Below are 23,409 nucleotides of genomic sequence, written 5' to 3' on the forward strand. Positions count from 1 at the left end.
ATACCCCAAATTTCAGACTCAGGGTAGACCTAGTGTAGCCGCCAACCCCGAACAGACAGACACATACCTGGCTTCGATCGGGGGATCATAACTCCGAAACCGGAAGTGGTAGACTAACGCCACCTGGCCTATGTTACTCCCCGGTCCGAGCTACCCCTATACCCTAAATTTCAGACTCGGGGCAGACCTAGTGTAGCCGCCAACCCCGAACAGACCGGCTTCGCTCGGGGGTCATAACTCCGAAACCAGAAGTGGTAGACTAACGCCACCTGGCCTATGTTACTCCCCGGTCCGAGCTACCCCTGATTGTTCCCTACCCCTATAGCCTAGGCCTACCCTAAATTTCAGACTCAGGGCAGACCTAGTGTAGCCGCCAACCCCGAACAGACAGACAAACGACAGTCACAAATATATATATAGATTTATGATACTGACTGTAATGTATAATTTACATGCTGCCCGAAATGGGTGTTTCATGAAATCTCTATATCTATTATAATTATAAAATTATTAGGCTATCTATCTACTATCGAATATAAAGAATTGGATATGTTGGCGTTAAAAATGGACAGTAGAGTGGGCAAATACCCATAATTAATTGACTGTGTTGGCATTTATTCCTAATATAAAGGTATACGAAAAAATACACATTAAATGCTGCCTCCTCCCCAACACAGTTTACCTCATGATTATTTATTTATATACCGTAGTCTTGTTTCGTCAAGTCTTAAAGTTTAAACATTTTTTGGATATTTCTTGTCACTGGATAATTCTGACTACGTAGTAAACGGCTTTAAAATCCAGAACCTGCATTATATTTTTAAAATAAAAAACCTCGTTTCATCCCTTATACTATTTTTCACATCTTTTTTGATACGACATAGATATGTGATCTCTAAAAGATCCGTGTTACGATGACAACATTGCTCAGGTGCGAAGATTGAAAATGACGTCATCATTCTGCGCGCACTGTGGGAAGTCCATTGAATAACTCGTTAAATCTCAGACAGGTTTGGGGTGTTTGGGTGTGACTGAAATTGACGTGTGTCCCCTTTCAATATCTGAAAAACAGAAGCCGAAATGGACATTTAAATCTTGGATAACTGTATTAGACAGGTAATTATAAATGTGTGTCTAAATAATACGTGCCGGCTACAGTAATTTAGCTTGTCATGTCTGACCAGATACCGTCGATGTTTTTCTTTTCTTTTTTTTTTTACATGCGAAACCCCTGGCTTACTCCTCCGCCATCATTGACTGGTCGAACTGCTCTAAAATATAGTTTGTGTCACTTGTAATTATAAAGGCTACTTATTAGCAATCGGAAGCTATTTGTCAAGTAGCAATTAGAGCTGGATATTCTGTGTATTGCATACTTCTTGTTGACTATTATCTAATTAGCACAGTGGGGTTATTCTCCAGGTGTGTATTTCTTTGATCTTACCGAAATGTCTTCAACCGGGTCACGTGGCTCTTTCTGGTTGTCAAATTTTTCCCAATTTTTTTTTGTTTTTTGTTTTTTATCGATCCAGGTCAGATCGAGTTGTGTTATTTCTATTTATTCAGTCCTTATTAAATAGGCCTAAAAAATTAAAGAGGCATATTAATCAACTCTTATTAAAGAAAAATTAATTTTGAAAAATAGGCCTATAATTTTCAGATTGACCTTTAATTCACCAAGAATGATCGCAAATCCAAGTAGCCTAGTAATATTGTGAGGTGTTTTTCATGAGTTTTAAAACTTCTGTAGGCCTATGACTCGTAATTTGAAAGTTCAAAAACATAGGGCCTATAAGCTTAATTACATGTATCTCAGTTACAGGATTATGGCTTAACAGACTTTGCATACAACCAAATTTGAACACTGCCAGATATGCATATGTAGGGCCTACCTGTATTATCTTTATCAACTGGTATTTTTAATACCAGTTACTACTGTAGATTACTGGAGTATGTGTCCTATTTTGATTAACTCTATAATTATGTGACTGTATTATAATTTCCTGATATTGGGCAGGAATTATAGCCATATTAGAATTATCAGCATTTCATCATTTTGTTATTGGAACAGCGATCTTGACCCATAGTAGATTGTAATAGCTCAAATAACCACACCCTACGAATGAGAGGTTTTATTATTCAGAGAACGGAAGAGGCATCAGAACTTTCAACAAGAAAATGAAAGTAATTAAATTTATATAGGCCTAACAATGAAAAATAACCCTATACTCCGCTAAATCATCAAAAATCCAAGAACTTGCATACTTTCTTGAGATCAAAGCAATATGCCCGAGAATGATTAGCATCTGTTGAACTATGAGTATGATTCGTACAGAATCTTAGAATGTCCATACTGTAGCGAGGGATTGACAGTTTTGTTTGAAATCTTGCATACAATATTATTTGAAAATGACCAATGTACGTAGGCCTACATGTATATTCAAAACAAGTCAAATCATATTAATTCAATTTGGAACTAAACAAAGGTGATTTTAAATTAACGTGCAAAAAATAATGGGTGACCCTTCTCTTTGTTGGCTTGAATCAAACCCACCATCTCGCATTCCTTGCTTGATTATTGTACGAGGGAAAAAATGAAAAAAGATGGGATTCACAGATTACATGTATGATGTATTTCTTACCTACCGGTATCATATATTTAGAAAACGGAACTGCTTGTGTCAGACTTTTCCCAATTAAACCTCAAAGAAATAAATATACCCTACATTATATTTATTTTCGATAGGATATAATGTATATCGCTACATGTATAATATACATATACATGTAATGATAGTTTTGAAAATGTTTGATGTCTTATTTTTTAAAAGGACAACCGAAAAATAAATCCTATCTGTTGAATCCCAATCATTGAACTTCATTGCTATCACTTTTCAATACCCTTTTGGCTGATGAAAGATACAACCTGTAAATGAAATGGGATGTAACGTCCTACTGTTCTACTTTGACTGGACTAATGAAGATGGGCGTACTCCATACCGTGTGCTATGAGATAAATTTTGCACGGACAGCGGAAATGAAATGAAATGAAATGAAATGGAGTTTAACGTCCTACTGTTCTGCTCCTAACCTGGGCTAATGAAGACGGGCATCGTTACAGCCTACTCTTTTATGAATTCCAACTACCAAGGGATCCTTTATTTGCATGCCAATGTATACACGGGACCTCGGTTTTTCATCCCATTCGAACGTCTATACGCTGTCCCTTGCTAGGCCCTCCGACCTGCATCACTGGTTTGGGGGAGTCACGCCGGAAAATCCCAGTGAACTTTCAGGTCAACGCAGGGATTGAACACGTGACCTCCAGGTTTGCGAGCCAATGTGTTACTGAATACAAGTATCAACCTTAAATGTAAGACCCACCAAACAATGTCTGGCGAACCATTTTGCCTGCTACTTTTGTATCGAAAAAATTCTGTATATTTATGTTAAGACAAAGCTGGCCTAGATTATGATAGTTGATGCCCAGTAATAAATCAACAAGACCAAATGACTAATTGCACTAGGTTAAGACTAGGGTAGCCAGTCTGGCAAGAAAATCATAGATTTACCTTTTATCTGATGAGTTTATGTTTCTCTTATCAGACTGTCAAGTTTATTTATAAGAGCTCTTTGTCAAGCCCTGGGCTATAGTGTTACTAAGATTCATTTATCCCAACATGATCAGAGATTAATTTTTAGTCCCATATGGGTGAAATATATATATATATACATGTATATATGAATCTTTAACAGATGTTAGTCTCAAAATGAGATCTAATAGTGTTGACCCATTCCATTAAATTTTTAGCTCCCCTTACTGAGAAAAATCCAATAACTGCATGCATAATTATAAAAATGTACCCTGGCTATGGAAAGGAATAGTTTTTGTCATTTTTCATATAAATTTGTGATTCATCTCTTGGGCTTAAAGTTGCTTACTGAATGAATGAATTAATAAACTACAATCTTTTAATTAGATGACAGCAAAATCAATAGTCAACTGATTTCATAGCCCTGCAACAGCCATATCTTGATTCTACATGAATCTTGCTACAACTACAATTTACTTATACCTTGCTGTTTAGATTAAATGAGCTATAAATTCATCTAAGATTTTGAAGTACATGTACATGTATGGCACCAGTCAGTATCATCTACATACTAGTACATGTATTTACTCTGTCCTGGTTATTTACAGTTATCAAAACTTTTTTGATCTATACCTTTTAACATAATTTGTGTTTACAAATTACATTGTCAAAAAAGGTTGGAGGATGGATGTGATCCTCAAGTTTGAGTGACACTATACTTACATGTATATGTACTACATGTATATAGGCTAAAGTCTGGTGCTCTGCAGACCCTTATAATACAAGTATCTGTTTCCATGTAAATATATGTTGTTTTTTTCTCTTAATTATTAAATTAACATACCTTTTGATAAAGACTTACCAAATTACATGCATGTATACCTCCTGTATTATGTATATGAACAAATTCATGTGTTTACACGAAGCTGTACCTATAAAATTCTGAAGGCATAGGCATATATGTGCATGTGATCTAAGATCGTCAATCTTATTGAGGTACTTGTGGAATTATTTATTCTTCCTGTTCATGTTCGTGCTTTGGTCTGTTATGTTTCGGCATGGATTCCGCTGTCAGTGGTATTGGACAGAGAGGGCCTGGCAAGGTAAATGTTGGGTCGTTCGGATGGTACGAAAACCGAAGTCCTGTGTACACATTGCCATGCCCATAATGATTATGTTCTTCATGCCCATAAGGATGATGTTCTTTCAAATTAACTGAAATAGAAGAGAAATTTAGGGAAATTTTTAGTGTTTAAAACCACAATGCATCAGAAGACTATAGTTTTATTTTAAAGATGCATTATGTAAGATTTAGATAAAGAGCTGGCTGTTCTTCCCATAATACTAATAGTTCAAAAATAGATAATGCAAAATGAATATATTGAAAATTTTATTCAAATTACTTTATTCTGAGCCAAGTTATTATTGTTTGAATTTTACGCTGATAAGATAATAATTATTATTTGAAGTTTTTCGACCAAAATTAGATTTCAAGATTATTCGTACAATCAGGCCATAATCCAGGAAGTTATGGTCAGATATGCACCAATACTGAACGAATGTGAGATCTTTGGGATATAAACAGATAAAAATTGTGACCTGTAAAGTGTCCACAAACAAATGTGAACGGACCTCCAGACATCCGGATGGACAGGGGCAATGGCATAATAAATCCACATGAATATGTGGGCAAATGAAAATAAAATCTAGTTTACATACATGTATGTACATACATGTATTAATGTATGTCTGTTTGTGATTTATGATTATTGTGTCTTTTCCATAGATTTGTTTTGTGTAATTGTGTGTGGTGCTGTCCACCTGCACTTACTATTAGAACAGGATGCTAGTGGATACAAAAAAAAAATACATTGTATTACAAATGATTAAATACCCATAGAGATTGGGACATGAAATCATGGTAGAAAATAATGGCAATTCGGATTGTTTTAATAGTTATTGGACTAATAATACCAATTGGTTCAAATGTCCTTTAAAAACTATCCAAATTGTAATATTCATTAGAGCATTAAATGTAATATGGTGGTGATGCACTGTATGGCTTTTGATGTTGTGATTTTTTGATACATGTCTTTGAGACAGACTGTATATTTAAACGTATATAGAACAGACTGCTGTCTACTATTATGCATGTAAACAAAGATGACTGCCTGTACGTTGTACAAGTTCTATTTGTATTTATACTTGTAGTAAGGACATGATGTGCATGTAGGCACTTTCAAATTCAATTATGAAAAGCAGCGGACTAGATACTTTATAGTATTTGATTGAAGGTTGGTACACTGCTGTATATACATGTAGCAGAGTTACAGTTTTTTTTTTACTGAATTATGGCCCTTTGTTAAACTAACATCAATGAAATTCTGTTTTCTAGAAGTATTTAAATTATAATAATTACTGGTTTATAAGCATGCAACTTTCAATGTTTGTACGGGGTACTCTTGTCTCAAAATTCTATTTTCTGGAATTATTTTAGGGTAAGTGTTTGAAGGTGTTCACGGCTGTATTTCAGAGTAACAGATCATGTTCACGTTTTATGAAATTCTGTTTATATATTTTTTTGAATATTTTATTTACAATTTGAGGTATTTGATTGGACTTTTAGTGCACTATTTACAGATAATAAATGAAAAGTTTATTTTACAGAATTCACATATTTCGATTCTATTTACACAGAAATGTATTCCAGTACATGTATACCGCCTTTTATAAATACATGCATTGTAGAATTTGTTACGGCTGGTAGGGAGCAGGTATTGCTTCAGCAGGCCTCCCAGAATGCTTGGTTATCTTTTGCAGCAAATAATTTGGCCAACTGTTGCATATGTGCATGTTGCTTATTGATTTCAACACTCCTTTATGTATGTGCACACCCTCTGTGATGCTTTCTTTATGAAGAAATAAACTGTATGACGTACTCCATGTTCTTAATGAAGAATAATATTCAGTCATACTGTAAAAAAAAATTCATGATGTAAATGTGTTAGCATTATATAAATATCTCTTAACAATTGATTTATGGTTTAATTTTTAGTGGTATATAGTATTCACGTAATTGAACACACATTATGTCAGCTCTTAGACAATTTACCTAAAGTAAAATAAACGGTATAAAACAAGAAATGTCAGTTGTTCTAGAAAGTAGACTGAATTACACACAGTACATGTACATACCTGTTACTACAATGATATGTGGCTATAGGAAAGTGATGATTTTGACGCATCAATTCTTTTCATAATTTGATGTTAGAATTTATTGAATTTTCTCCCAAAATTAAATCATCATTTAGCAAATTATTACCAAAATGATGCTACAGTAATCAATATTGGATAAAAACAAAGAAAACTACAGAATTTGATTGTCCAGTTTAGTTCTTTTATGTTTTGATGTTATAAAGTGAAGCTATGTATAAGAGGCGAGGTCTGTTGATATAGTGCCGACTTTGAATGGAAAGTGAACTTGTAAATACATCAGCTTAGTGTTCTTCTAGTCAACGCTACTCATTGTTCATATCATGTGTGTGGAGGGAATTTACTTGGAAGAGAAAACATTCCAATTGGATTGATTCGTATTTTGATGTATTCGTGAGTCACTCGACAGTCCTGATCTAACCGCTAACCTCTCTGTCAAATTAAAGACAGGTTTATGAGTTGAAAGTAACACAGTCTATGGAAAAGTAGTGTTGTCGTCGGCTCAGTGCACTTTTTACATGAAATTAAACAGAGATTGAGAAAAATAATCAATAAAACAATACTCAGGAATGTTAGACAAAAGAAATGAAACTGAGAATTGAAGTTACAGATAGGAATAAATGCATTGTAAAACCCCAGTTAACATTTTTGCTGTATCTTCACAATGTTGAGGGATTGAAACTTGCAGCGTGGTATAACTGTGGTGAACATAATTAATAGATGTATGATTATATTAGAGTTAATGAAACATCGCAAAAGTTTAGGTAATTACACGTAGCCCAAACTACCCACGATGGCAAGGTATTGCAACATAATTCTGGTTGTTACCTTGACTTCACTGGTGAACTTTCATAATCTACTGGATATCGCTTTACATGAATTTGATTGGTCAATTAAAAAGGAACTACTTTTTTATTAAAAAGGAACTACTTTTTGGATCCAGTAATATATATTGTTGGAGAAAAGTTCTCAATTACCATAAAAAAATTATAATACTCCCCATAACCTAGGAGACACCAGGTCAATATATAGGAATTTGCAACGGATGAATTGCGGTCAAAAATAATGTATCATTACGTCATAATGTAATCAAGTTCATTACAATTAGATCTATACAGAAGAATTATATCTACTTTTTTGTGCGCATAAGAAAGGGTTGGGTGATAAATAAAATCTATCAAAAAAAACGAGTAGGAGATTCTCTATATATTGACCGTAGTTGCTGGGATGCATTATTTCGTAACAAAGAGCTGGGATTTGTGTCATTCTTTAGCATCGTATGTTATAAGTAACAAGCATTATTCTAAAAACATCTTTACTACATGTACCAAAGTCAGATTAATGCAGTAAAGGTATCATGGAGGGGGCAGCCTTTCATTACTTTCAAGTGTGTTAATAATATAGGTTTTTAGTGCCACATTCAGTTAAGTATTTACATGTATTACTGGATCAGTATTACAAAACAAAATTTAGACATTGTCTGTTAGAAATACATGTATACTTTCAGATAAAAGTAAGTTTAGTGGGCCAAACAGAGGAAATAATTATGCTTGATAGTGAATATATCTTTAAGCATCCCAATAAATTAGTAGTATAGAATTGATCAGTTGTGTTTTACAGCTTTAAATCAATCTTGACTTCAGTTTAAACTAAACAAAAAAGGTAAAAAATTGATTTAAAGTGTTATTTAGTAAAATTCTGTTGATGTGAAAAGAATTTGGAATATTGGATAAGAATTTAGTTAATTCTTTCACGTCCTGAACAGTAATATTGAATATTGATGAAACATGAAACTCCGCAAAGGTACAATGTATGAATATGGAGTGATAATTTGTGAATATATGAATACAACAAAAGTCTGTTACTGGTAGCTATGTTATCAAGTATAATGGCATCAGATTTTCTGTATTGATATTATCCAGCACTACTTGAACCTAAATGGACTTGGATTTCAGAAGCTGAAGCTAATATATGGCTTGCGTGTAACATTTTACTTGTAGCAGCAGGGATGCTGAAATACATGTATTGTACAGTATTGTGTAATCCTGTCCTTATATCTTATATGGATCTTATTGGGGAGCCAAGATTGTTCTGTCTTTACAATGGTTAAAGATGCCACAATAGCAGATACTTTTTATTGGGTCTATTTTAATACATTAAAAGTAAACAATGTCATTAATGTGCAGCATATTTACCATGATCAGTTTTACTGTAAACTTTCATTGGCTAACATGCTGGACTTGTCAGACAATCTGGGGTTACATGTATGTCTCTTTGATTTCGTTTAAAAAAAGAAGGGGGGTATTGAATTAGCTCTTTTCGATTAGATTTTGTTTCAAAAGATCAAGAGGAATACAAATATAGCTAAGGCTATATCTCAACATTGACTTTATCTACAATTTAATTTGAACAAAATCAGAGTACATGTATCAACAAATGTACAAACAAATAAAATCAATAAAATCAACGATTTTATTAATGACATGGATTCAAGAGGGTGTTTCATCTTAAAACAAAAATATTGGCTCTTGAATGCAAGGGTTTATCCTTGTATTTAGAAGATATCTGGCATTAGATCTAGAACTATGGAGATCTTTGCTGGTCAGTAAGAAATACTACTACTAGTACCAGTAAGTAGGCAGTTAAAGTAGCTAAGTCTCTAACTCGAAATCATCCAAAGTCTTTGACATTTAAAATATTAATTATTTGTCAGTTTAAATAACATTGATGATGTGATCTTAACAGAAAAAGATGAGCTTCTGATATCCAATATTTAAGACAAAAAAAACATTTTACCATTCGTGTACCATAATGCATTTGTAACAAGAGACTCGAAGAAAGAGGCTAGACATATTCCACAAGCCATGTCAAACGGTGACGACATATTCTTATCTGGAGAGCATGAGCAATAAATACTATCAGTGTAGACTGGAATAACCAGACGCTAGAGATTACTATTCCATTGAGACTTCTGGGTATTTTGCCGAACATAACTGATTTGAAATTAAAGTAAAAACGGAAACAATTGATTAGAAATCAGTTTATATACATTCATATTACATTATTATATGTGTTGCAACCCATTTGGGTTAATTTCTAGGTTCCACATGTTAAGGATTTACATGTAGCTCCTTTAAATCAGTGCATTCAGTCAGCCAATGTATGTTTAGATGTTTTAAGATTATGTACGGGATGTACACATTATTGTAAGCTGTAGCCTTTAGTAGCAGTTTTACAGAATTTCAGCGACACTCGTGAACATTAATTTTACAAGTGGACGTCCGTCCGTCCATCGTCCACAATTTCTTGTGAACGCTCTAATGCCAAAAATTATCATCCAGTTGTTTTAAAATTGATATATGTTGTTTACATTAGTGAGATGAAGAAGGCTATTTAATTTCAATAATTTCTGTTTATTACGTCTAGAGTTATGGCCTTTGTTTCACTTTATTGAACCATGTGAATGCTCTAACGTTAACATCCGATCTTTGTGAACTTTATATGCAATATTTAAATTAGGGAAACGAAGAATCCTATTGAATTTCAGCAATTTCCGTTTATTACTTCTAGTGTTATGACGTGGCAAGGAGTAGGGTCGCCTGTCCAACCTCGTGGGTTTTTTCCGGGTCCTCCGGTTTCCTCCCACTGCTAAAGACCCCTACTCGCAAGCGAATTATTGAAATGAAATTAAACCATGTGTTAGTCCCGAAATGACCTAGTTTGAGTCGAGTGGACGTTAAACCCCATTTCTCTCTCTCTCTCTCTAGTGTTATGGCCCTTGTTTCACTTTGTTTAACCTTGTTATCATCCTATCTATGTGAAATTTATATGCATTATTTAAATTAGTGACACGAAGAAGCCTATTGAATTTCAGCAAGTTATGTTTATTACATCTAGAGTTATGGCCCTTGTTTCACTTTATTAAACCTTGTGAACGCTCGAACGCCAAAAGTTATCACCAAATTTTTCTGAAATTTATATACTTGATTTAAATTATTGAAACGAAGAAGCATATTTAATTTGAATAATTTCTGTTCATTACATCTAGAGTTGTGGCCCTTGTTTCACTTTATTGACCATTGTGAACGCTCTAACGCCAAAAGTTATCATCCGATCTTTCTGAAATTTATATGCATTATTTAAATGAGTGAAACAACGAAGCTTATTGAATTTCAGCAATTTCTTTTTATTATGTCTAGAGTTATGGCCCTTGTTTCACTTTATTGAACACTCTAACATCAAAAGTTATCTGCCGATCTGTATCAAATTTACATGCATCATTTAAATTGGTAAAGAGAAGAATCCTATTGAATTTCAGCAATTTCCGTTTATTACTTCTAGATTTATTGCCCTTGTTTCACTTTGTTCAACCTTGTTAATGCTCGATTGATGAAAGTTATCATCCGATATGTATGAAATTTATATTCATCATTTCAATTTGTTTTGGTTTGTAGAACCTTGTGAACCCTCAAACGGCAAAAATTATAATCTGATCTGTATGGAACTGTCTTGTAAAGGCCCCCAATAACCTACAAAAGAATAAATATGCGACAACCCTTGTCGACTGCTCGGACGATTTAGCTGCTGTGGGCGTATGTTTCGTTGCCTGGCAACCTATCTTTCAACTTGGTATCTTGTCGTGGATGTATTGATTATGTTACCAATTGATTATGTTACCAGAATTTCAAATTTGTTATTTAATCAAATAGGGTTGTATGATAATGAGATAGTATCTGATAGCATGACCCTTGATGTCAATGATATAATGTCCTATAGCTCTGTCTCCCAGTACATAAATTCAATAGCAATAATCCTGGGTCTGTGGTGAGCTGTGGTTATAATTCCCAGTTCATTGACATCTTGTCAGGCTGTACACATGAGCTTTATACATGTAGGTGGATAACATTAATCATAAAACCTTTACATGCAGTTTAATATAAAAAAAACCAAACTACAAATACTTGAAAAAAATAATCAAGAATACCTTTTTTGTACATGTAGGGGAGGGCGCTTCAATAGCCTGATTGTTGCTACCACCTATTGTATAATGTAGGGAAGGGTGCTTCAAAAGCCTGATTGTAGCCACCACCTAGGGGAAGGTGCTTCAGTAGCCTCATTGTTTACACCATCTTTGTCATAATGGAAGAGGCTTCAGTTGCGGTTTGTTTCCACTTCTCACTGGACTACAGTGTATGGTAGTGATTTGAGAAGACATGTGAAGGGATTAGTGGTAGTCTGATGCCAGGTCAAACAGTTTCACATCGTATTGTAAACTCTGGTCACTTTAAACAAACTATCTTGTCATTGGTCATCAATGTTTGTTTATAAATGTATATAAACAAGAGGGGGAAGAATCTACACTTTATATATGTCAACAAGTTTAGTAGACAGTCTTTGTAAATTACCTACAGTATACTCGGTGTTCAGATTAAGGTGAATAAACTAATTAGAAAGTCTTCAACACAGATTTGATATAGCAAATTATGAAAAAATTGAATAGCAACTTGGTGTTCAGTCAAACATAAAACTTCCTGATTCAACTAGTGTTTTTGAGCAAATAAATTTTCTAATTTCTTCATCTCTAAGATCGCAAAAATAAGAAGTCAGTTGGACAATCTTTCTGTTCAAACTGTAACTTTCATTTGTGGCGCATTGGAGACATTCAACATCTCATCATGATTGATGCTGCCAAATCTCTAGTAGTTACTAGTTCTGTTTAGAATAAACTATTGTAAAAGTTTATTGTCTAGGATTAATCAAACCAGTCTCTACAAGCTACAGAAAATACAGAAAACAGCAACCAGAATCATATCACAAACCAAAACATCATCTCACATAACACCTATTCTAAAATCTTTTCATTTGCTCCCAATTGCCATGCGCATCAACTTTAAGGTCCTGTGCCTCACATATCAGTGTCTGTGAAATCTTGCACCAAGCTATTTATCTGAACTACTAACACCATATCAGCCAAATTGGTCTTTGAGATCTTATAACCAGAACACTCTCATTGTTCCACAGTCAAAATTGAAACATTTTCGTGACAGAGGTTTCAGTGTAGTTGGTCTGAAAATCTGAAACTGTGAAACTTTGAATACTTTTAATTCTCACAGCTGAAGACTCACTTATTTCTGGAATGCTATGAGAATCAGACTATCTGTTCGCTGTGTATATAACTATTTATTTCATTGCGCTTTGAGCAAACTTTTCGATAGATTTGGCACTCTACAAATGTACATTATTATTATTATTATTATTATTATATACTGGTTTAAAATCCCCGACAATTTTAAACCAGTTTAGATATAAATGTCTGAGGGGTGTCAGAGTGAAAAACAGGCAAATTCTTTGTGTGCCTTAATCGCTATTGTAAGATCTTAATTAAATTCGATATCATGGGGCTTCCTGTCACACTGATGGAAGTCAAGTTATCCCTGGTCATCCTATATACGAAACTTCCTTAGACAATATTTCTGTTTTCCATCTTTAAAAAAGAATCCTCTCCTATATTGTGGATTGATAGATAGCCTCAAGTGGTTTAAAGTGATACATCAAGGCCTGTCATCTATACAGTCATGAGTCGATTTGATGCCACAATTGAACCTGACAAGAAGTGGATCCGTGATCGTACACATACTTTAGCATTTTTTTTTTCACTCAATGTCGACAATCCAACAAAAAATGAAATACTTACGAAAAAAACCTTATTGTTAAGATAAGAGCATTTTCATAATTACACGTAGTAATAGATATAGATGGAAAGCTTTGGGGTTTTTGATGCCATTACTGGTTTCTTTTTAAAGATATTGAAATAAACCCGCAATTTTCTTTCACACATTCTCAACCTACATAAATAAGTAGAGGAGTGTCTGTTTGGGAGTAGATAAATGATATTTATTTAAAGATGTATATCTATATTTGTTTTATACCAGCACTATGCTATGTGTCGTACTCGTTTAATGATGGTGTATTGTCACTTTTATATAGTAAACATCACCATTGCCCTCTACCTTTTGCTTTTCATGATGGACTCAGATGGCTTATTAAAATCTGGGACACATTAGGTTAGTCTAATCTGAATCCATTGAGTGAATGGAATAAATAGTTTTAATAGAAGAAATATCACACAATATCAAATATTTGTATCATTTGAAAATAATTGATTGAAATGAAATGAAACTGTGGGTTTCCGGCTTTATAGAACATTAGTTACAAGTATATTTCCTGATACATTTATATCTTCTCACCAACATTTTAAAATAGTTGATTCAAATAAGATGACAAATATATGGGAGAAATGGGAGGCCAACTGTACCTTTTTCATCAGACCAAGTGACTTTGAAGTTTGAACCATAATGTTGAGGGTCTTGACACTGATGTGAGCATTTGCCCCTGTATATTGTACAACCTAGGATAAGTAATAAGTAAGTAAAGAATTTATAAGATGTAAAGAAGAATGTTTAATATTTAGAAGTAATTAGATTGTTTAAAATCTAGGATTGTACGTCGCAGTAAGTACATAAGTAAATAAGTAATTACTGAATGGTTGGATGTTAACAATACATGTTACAATTTCATTTAACTGCTAATTGCATCTTTTGCTGTTCTCATTCCTCCTTTTAAATATGTACTTGAAACGGTAGTCTGAAAGGCTACAATGACATAAAGTAGGTTAACAAATCCATTTGCTTACAAGATAAAACTTTTGAAGATGTTTTACCTAGTTCTGTTCTGGTACATATACTAAACAGCCAAAAAAAACGTCAGTATGATTTAAAAATCAGAGAGGGACTTTAATCAAATCATTCTAGAAAATGACTTACTAAATGGATCAAAGCAATTTTTTGTGAACAGTATGTTGACACATTAGTGATTAATTCATCACAATTCCAAGATATTACCAGAAGGTTTAGAGTCTGTACACAGTCTATATATCAGTATCTGGTGTGTCCACCGCGAGTGTAATAACGGCAGCGCAGAGTCTGTACATGGAGTGGACCAGACGATTGATGAACGCCATTGGCATCTGGAACCACACTCTCAGAAAAGCCTGGCGCAATCCATCATGTTATTAAGTCTCCTCTGAATTTCATCCAAAATATGTTCAATCGGGTTTTATTTAAAGGAGTTAAATCGCTAATATTTGGGACCTAGAAATTGACAAAAATGGGTCGCAACACATATAATAATGTAATATGAATGTATATAAACTGATTTACATTCAATCGTTTCTATTTTTACTGTAATTTCTTATCAGTTATGCTCGGTGAAATACGGCAGAAGTCTCATGTGAATGGCAATCTTTAGTGTCTGGTTTTTCCAGTCTACACCGATGATCTTTGAGTCCCTTGTTCCAAATGGCGCTGAAACGCATTATGGTACACGATTCGTGTACCAATGGTAAAATGTTTATTTTGTCTTGAATATTGGATATCAGAAGCCCATTTTTTCCCTGTAAGATCACAAGACCAATGTTGATTTGAATTGACAAATAATTCGTGTTTTCAATGTCGAAGATTTTTGATGATATTGAGTTAGAGACTTTGCTACTTTAAGTCCGGACTAAGAGCTGGCCAGTGCATAACGTTGACACTGTTCGGCTGTAGAAAGTACTGAGTAACTCTGTGAACAGAACAGTTCTCCATTGCCTGTGTCGCCAGTTCTGGTGTTGTTGGGCAAACTGTAGACGTTCACAAGGGGTGAGGATCGGTCTACAGCAATGGATGTTCTCTCTGTATCAGCACTGATGGGTCTTCCGTGTGTTCCCACTGTCTGATGTGCTGTCTCAGATGCCTGTGCGAAGGGATTCTGCACGTGCTGTCGCACAACATGGCGGTCTTGTCGCCTTGTGGTAACCCTTGGTCTACCAGTTTGGGGACTATCATCTGTGGTGTTATTGGCCCGAAAGCGTTGCTGAAGCCTGTAGGTGGTCCGAACATTGACCTGGAAGTGATTGGCAACGGCTTGGGCACTGTGGCCAGCGTCGAGACTGTAAGTTTTAATTGTATTTGATTATTTTGTTGCATATTCTGTATATATTTGCCTACTATTCACATACCCGTATCATTTGCTTGATAAAGATGAGAGTATCCTTGTCGAAACATCGCTTAGTATTAAACTCAGTAATTGTGTATCCATAAAATTGTACCTTGTGTTAATATGTTCCAATTACTAAATGCCAATCAAAGAAGATATTTGCATCTTTGTCATAAAGCTTGTTATTGAGGCATTGTACCATTAAGAAACTTTTATTTCCCACAGATAAAATCTCGTGACATTAGGGAGTATAAATTGATCTTAAAGCTCCTCCTTTGGTATTTATGATGTCAAGATAAATAAATTGATTTTATACAGAAAAAATGTCAGATTTGGTTAAGCCGAATAAAGTTTCCTATGAGAATTTATTTGTTATTGGTTATATGTATGTTAAATTATTTATCAGTTTAAAGTGCTTAATAAACCTCTTGATTCAAGAAATGTGGGAATACATCTGCAGATAAAGTGTTTGACATGAACGATTTAGTGTTCCACTTCAGACACAGTAAGCCATAAATGAAAATAAAATTCAGTAAACAAGCCTTCCGCTTAACCTTTCGAAGAGAACATATAGTCAGGTAAAGCTTGTCTCATCACTAATTAGGGGTTGGGGGTGGTCCAGTGATCACTTTAGTTTCTAAGGTCTGTCATTGAGTCAAGTAACATGGGTTGTCTGTCCATCGTCGTGGGTTTTGTCTAGTTCCTCTGTTTACCTCCCACAGTTAAAGCCCCCCCTCTCTCTCTCTCTCACCAATCACCAATCACTAACTGAAATAACACAAAAGATCAACTCAATTTGATATGTTATTTTGGCCTAAATCAAAAAGATTTAGCTCCTTTTAGACATTGAAAGTAATGTGTTTGCTGCATTATTAATTGAAGTAGATTGTGTTACCACATTTATAATGTATAAGTTGTCTGTAATAATCAATAAATGAATGCAACATCTTTAAATTATTCAAACCAATAGTAAAATGACACAATTTATACTAGCTGCTACGTTAGCAAGTTTGTATCCAGGACTAAGAAGTTTTTTGGTTTGTTTTTAAAGACTAGAGTTGCCGTACTAAACTTGATTTGTTACTGTGTGGAATAACTTTCGTGCCCATCTTACAGTGCACGAGCTGAAATTGAGCATCGTCTTTGTAATCCGACTAATAGTAAAAAATACTAAATTATTGCATTGACAGTTTGTTACATTTTCCTTTTCTAAATGTGGCCGAAACTAAGAATGCTAAAATATGCCAGGTTTGAATCAAAATCCCTATGTGAGCCGAGAAGGATTTCTTGAATCTTCAACCTGGTTTCCACTTGACAAGGATAGCAATTGCAGGGCTGAAAAGTTAATTGTTGCTTGGTTCTTTGAATGAGAAATAAAACCATTGACCAGGCTGTCTAGGCAAATTTCTCCTCCCTAGCATTACACATGTGACCATAGAAAAAACTAACTGTATGTTAGTCTCAAAATATGAAAATCAAATGTACAAATTATAATCAAAATATATTCAATATTTTGTCAAATGTTCTGTAAAATATAAAAGGTGAAATGTTTTAACAAAAGAAAAATCAAATGTATTTTTGATTGATATTCTCATGTTGAGAGGCAATCATAATATAGAGACATAATCAGATATTACAAAAGCAACAGCCGACAGCAGGTTAGTATTAATGTCATCTTAAAAAGACAATTATCCTGTTCATACCGGAAGCGGCTAATGAGATTTAATTTGATTGAGCATTAATTTGTCAGTCTAGCCACAGTGACATTTTCTGGTGTTGGAAAGAAATAATTCTCAGTGATCTACAATTTGCAGATTTGATATAGGTTTTTATTGGATGTTCATTAGCATATATTTAGGAGTTGAAGGGTGCCGAGATAGCATTGTAAATCTCACCCTCACCAGAACATATATTCAAAATAACCTAAATCTCAAATAATTATCAAAGGGTCACGGTAAAGTTATTTTTACTAAAAATATTGTACGCCTCATAAATTAAATGTTAATACCAGGGATGCTATTTCAAAATTTTGCTCCTGGGACATTTTTAGTTAGGTTTAATAGAGGGCAAAATTAGGTCACCAGAAGTCGTTTGTCAGCTTCAGGAAATAGTCAATAAGCTTCCATTCCCTTTAATAGATTATACATGTAACTACAAATATTTGTATGTTATATGTAGCATATTGTGTTCTGAATACAAGAAAATAAGTCTTGCTGTTTTTCATATTTAATTCTTGTACAGTATTCAAATTTATGTCAGTAATATTCCAAAAGAATGAAAGCGTACCGACCAGTATTTGCTTCAAATTCATGCCAGTAATATTCCTCCAAAATTATATGTCTTCGTTTATACGGCAGAAATTGAAAGCATTTTAAAATTACATTGGTGTAGCATTGACACCGGTATGCAATGCAGGCATAATCGCCATGTTATTTGCCCATGTAACTCGTTTTTCATGTCAAAATGAACCATTCTAGTTAGTTTCTGTAGGTAGCAATGCGAGCTCATGGTCAAGTGCCTTTTAGTGACGAAACAGAGATGAATTAAACTGGTACATATAGTTTGGACAATATGGAAGAAACAATTATGGTGAAATGAAATGAAATGGGGTTTAAAATCCTACTGTTCTGCTCCGAGCTGGGCTAATGTAGACAGGCATCCTTTACGTGCACGCCAATGTCTACACGGGACCTCGGTTTTTCGTCCCATGCAAACGACTAGACAGCTGTCCTTGTCAGGTCCTCCATCCTGCATCACTGACAAGGAGAAACCACGCCGGAAAATCTGGATGAATTTTTACCTGTGAACTTATTAAATAAAGGAGTGAGGTTGAGAGGTCTGAAGCAATCTGGTTTAAACACAGATCCTGTTTCGTTTCGTTTTTATTGTTCAAAATTTCGTTTTACTTGTCTTTACTACACTTGGATCTGGAAGAGTTGTTATTTAACTCGTGTTCTGAATGGTGTCAGGGATAAGCCAATGAAACGGTCTGTCACGGCAAGCTTTAGGTGTGTTTTGCACGGAACTGTGGGTAATCCACTAGTAACATCAATGCTGATTGGTTAATCAAATGTCTGACATCATAGGGTCATAAGTCGGTCTTTTGACCCCTTACGTGACCTATTGCTATAACTTGTCAGATCTTCATGTAGTGTAGGCGATCGAAAGTTTAAAAAACAAAACGAAATATTGATCTGTATTTTAATCAGATTGGGTCTGAAGTATATGCTTTAGATCATAAAGGTCCGTTATTGAGTCGCCTGCCTAATCTTGTGGGCTTTCTCTGGGTCTTCCAGTTTCCTCCCATTGTTAAAGTCTCCCTATGTGAAAGCAAATTATTGAAATAACATTGTGCCATATGTTAGTACCAAAATGACCTAGTTTGTGTCGAGTGGACTTTAAACCCCATTGCTCTCTGAACAACTACCACCACTATAGTCACTAGCCATATTATTTACTTACGCAAGTGCAACAATGTTCATGAGCTAAAGTGACATTCTGCCTTATCGCGATAACATCTAATCTTGCAGTGAAGTGGTCAAATAAATATGACATAAGTGAAGATTTGTGAATTATAAATTTCTGTAATGCCAGATTACAGATCCCAAATGATCACGACAGATTAGTATATTAGAATTTATTTGTTAAACTTCAGACCAGGAAGTAGATATGCTTTGTTAGTATAGAGTTAAAAGATACTGTAAGATAAGAACAAAGTGATAGGCAGATTATCATACAGCAAACACACTTGCTCTATTTAAGAAACCAAGTTGTCGTTTGCATTTCTTCAAAAATATCAAATTTGCAATGGCTTTAATCCACACTAAAATGTAATTAAATTGATTTTTTAACATTTAATCAAATAATCAAAATCAAAATATTAACAATAGATAATCTCCTGGCATTAAATTCATTCGGATTAAAGATACATTATAGGAGATTAGATAAAGAGCTGACAGTTCTCACTATAATAGTTAAAAACTAGATAATGTAAAGGGGATTTGCTGAAAATTTCAGTCAAATTGATCCACTCTGAACCGAGAATTAAGCGATTGAATTTTGTGTCTGGCCTCGATCATCATTCCTAAAGACGGTATGATAAAAAACATAGTCTTGATTATCCATTTCGTGATTTAATCATAAATGAGCGTTGAGCAGCAGATTGGATCCTAATCCAGTAAATATTGCTAGTGATGACATCGAGAGTTTATTACGGTCTGGATAAGCTAATTAATGCCTAATTTATAATTTAGATAACATTTCAGGCCTAAAGAAATGGCATATATGGACCAAAAACATATTCAAATTAATTAATTTGTCACAATAATGCTTCAAATCCTTCTCAAACGCTGTAATTGCGAAGGAATGCCCTGCTGTTAAAATTCGATCAAACCAGGTCATGTTTACGTCACGTCTTGGGAGTCAGAGGAGAATTCATTGCATACATAAGACGATGTTGTCTTTAATCGCTTACTATTTATTACAAATATCGAATCCTAATTAAATCCTCGGATTATCCACTACCCACGTCTTTTCCGTCATTTTTATCTCAGAAAGTATTGTACGTCTAACTCTTCATAAAGTTTATCAACTTGTACATCAAGCGCTCAATGTTCGCTTGTGACCTTTGACATCGCGCGTGCAGAAGTTCCTAATCGTCGGGCTGTTGATTAGGGGAACCCTTACATTTTTGTCCTGTATACGCTCCATGAGTATTTTTCGGGGAAGATTGGATATCTCTACTTTCCATATATACCAAAATTGCCATATATTTTATTAGAAATAACCACCCGATAAATACTTTTCTGGGAACCCATCTTTAAGTCAAAACAACCATATATTGATTTTATCTCCATAAAAAATCAAAACAATAGATTAGATATTTATTAGCTTTGAAGAATCCAGTGATATATATTTAGATACATTTTGACCCTTTTTAATTTACTTTCGTTTTCACGGTGGGGGGGGGGGTGGATAGCCGAATGGTTAGCACGTTCACGCTGTATCATAAGGCCTGTCATTGAGTCAACTGGCATGGTTTCGAATCCCCAGTTGTACGTGACAAGGAGTAGGGTCGCCTGTCCAACCTTGTGGCTTTTCTCCGGGTCCTCTGGTTTCCTCCCACTGCTAAAGACGCCTACGCGCAAGCGAATTATTAAAATAAAATTAAACCATATGTTAGTCCCGAAATGACCTAGTTTGTGTTGTGTGGATGTTAAACCCCATTTCTCTCTCTTTCTCTCTCTTTTTTCGTTTTGACCGTATTCAGATTCTATTGCCTGCAGTGGTTTCTACATGTAAATGTTGCAGAATTTAGAATTGAATATATCTTTGTAAATACTGTATTGAATTGAACCATTTTTTGGACAGATATTTCTTTTAGAGACTCGGCTTTCACAATGATGCAGTTTGCGAGCGATTAAAAATCCATCAATGAATAACATGGATTATAATATTTTCTTGACATTCACAATAATCCTAAATACATAACAATTGGAAAAAAGATGCAAACTGCAAGAAAATGTATTTAAACATACATTATGTAAGAGCATCTGCCTATTGCAGGTCTTTTTTAGGCCTGAAATGTTATATAAACCGGAACTATTAATTAGACATTAATTAACAAAACAAGACCATAATCAACTCTTGATGGCATCGGATTCTTGAGATTTTAACTAGATTAGAACGATTCGCCATTTAAAAATATAATTTAAGAATTACACATTTATTAACAAAACAAGACCATTTAAAAATTTAATTTAAAAATGGGAAAGCGAGGCTAAGTCTCGAATATGCCCTGGTTAATATTGCAATGCACACATCTTGTCACAACTACAAACAGTGATAACTTGGCTCAGAATGAAGTAATTTGTATGAAATTTTCAATATTTTCATTTTACATTATCTATTTTTGAGCTATTATAGCAAGAATGGCCAGCTCTTTATCTAAATCTTATCTTTAACAAACACTTTTTTTTTTTCAAGATACATTGTACTTCAAGGAAAACTTCGACCATCCTGTGTATCAATAATTATTCTTGCTAGAGTAATATGAGAATCATACACATGCTAATCGGGCTCAGTGGTTGAATTAAGCTCTGCGTGATTATTGTGTTTATCGGTAATTTATTGAGGGATTATAACTTAATATAAGGATATTTGAGTCTACATGTATCAATCTTTCCCTAAATTTCAGATAAAAATAAATTTACGTATCAAACAGATGAATCATGGAAACATTAACTTCAGAGGAGTAGTGCTGGATTTCAGAGGGTGTTCATTGTTGAAAGAAATACAAATGTAGTACTGGGAATTACCTTAGTTGAAAGTTTTAGCTGAAAAGGTTTCTGTAAGCCTTTGAGTTTATAATTAACCAATTTTATTCATTAAAATGTACATTACATGTTTTTGGGGCAGCTTTTTAAATCTAAGAATGAACTACTTTTAAAGCAAAGTGTAGGCCTACTGTTTTCTCAGTTAAATAATGAAGGCATGGTGTGTTGGTTGTAGTGGTGGCAACAGATTGATCCAATCTCAGTACAGTTAAAGAGTGTTTATGGTAACAGCTTTATGTCATGATAAAATTATTATATTTAAAGACATATTGACCTGACCTTACCTGACCTGACCTATCAGATATACCTGTGATAAACCAGGTTCATGTATTATAACAATCATACAAAAAGTTATCTGGTGTACAACAACACAGTGTAAATAGATAACATGCAATCAGATAGATTTGGTCAACTGATCATAGTTGTCAAAAACATATTTCTGCTTTGTTTTCTTGGTGATTTGAGTTATTTATTTATAACAATATTGCATCGGTCTTTTTTTTGAATACAAGAAACTCTAAGACTGACTATTATCCATGTACCATTATATATCAAGAAACAAAACTGTAGTGGGCACATTTATATAATAGTAAGTGAACATTCAAAATTTAAAAAGTGGTACGTGACCAGATATTTTGGCAGCAGCAGTAGTTGTACGGTTAGAACACTGGACTTAAATACATGGCTTTGTGTGTTTTGGCTGATGTGTCTGTGAAGTGGAATGAAATTGTGTTGGTCAGTGAAATGTTAAACATAGGAAGAAAAATAGATAAATTGTAATTAAAGCTATTTGTATTATTGATATTAAGGTAATATTATTGGATATATATGCTCTGTTGTATAGACTGATATAAGATAGGTATGAATAATAGATAATAAATTGGATAGATAACTATATACTGTGGAAAAATGTTTCTAAGAATGGAGGTGGTTTTATTATGATCAGTTTATACAGTACATATGGAATGTAAGTCTTACATTTATTTATTTATGTGTGTCCCATTTCATTTCATCAAGAGATTACCTCAAAGCAGCATAGTGCCAAAACTCGGTGAGGATGGGTTTCACACCCAATTTCTAGATGTGACAATATTGTTACTATTACAATGTCCCAAAATAATCATCTGGAAAAAATGAAGAAATTAACAAAAGAAGAGGGGAACCTTAAAAAACTTTTGCATCTTTTAAAAATTTTATACGCCCACATTTTCATTTTCATGTGGATGTATATT

General features: G+C 34.1%; 1 protein-coding gene and 1 long non-coding RNA gene across 2 annotated transcripts in view; one reads left to right on the forward strand and one right to left on the reverse strand.

Annotated features, from left to right (window-relative positions):
• Positions 1-974: 974 nt before the first annotated feature.
• Positions 975-23,409, forward strand: part of LOC126808811 (myosin-VIIa) — an 81,311-nt gene continuing 58,876 nt past the window's right edge. The window contains exon 1 of the mRNA XM_050533784.2: positions 975-1,116. The gene's annotated coding sequence lies outside the window, so the exon portion shown is untranslated. The remainder of the gene's footprint in view (positions 1,117-23,409) is intronic.
• The window catches only part of LOC126808837 (uncharacterized), a 31,811-nt gene continuing 13,030 nt past the window's right edge, over positions 4,629-23,409 (reverse strand). The window contains exon 3 of the long non-coding RNA XR_007674791.2: positions 4,629-4,808. This is a non-coding gene — a long non-coding RNA (uncharacterized LOC126808837). The remainder of the gene's footprint in view (positions 4,809-23,409) is intronic.

This window comes from Patella vulgata, chromosome 1 (genome assembly GCF_932274485.2).
Source record: "Patella vulgata chromosome 1, xgPatVulg1.2, whole genome shotgun sequence".
NCBI classification, from domain to species: Eukaryota; Metazoa; Mollusca; class Gastropoda; family Patellidae; genus Patella; species Patella vulgata.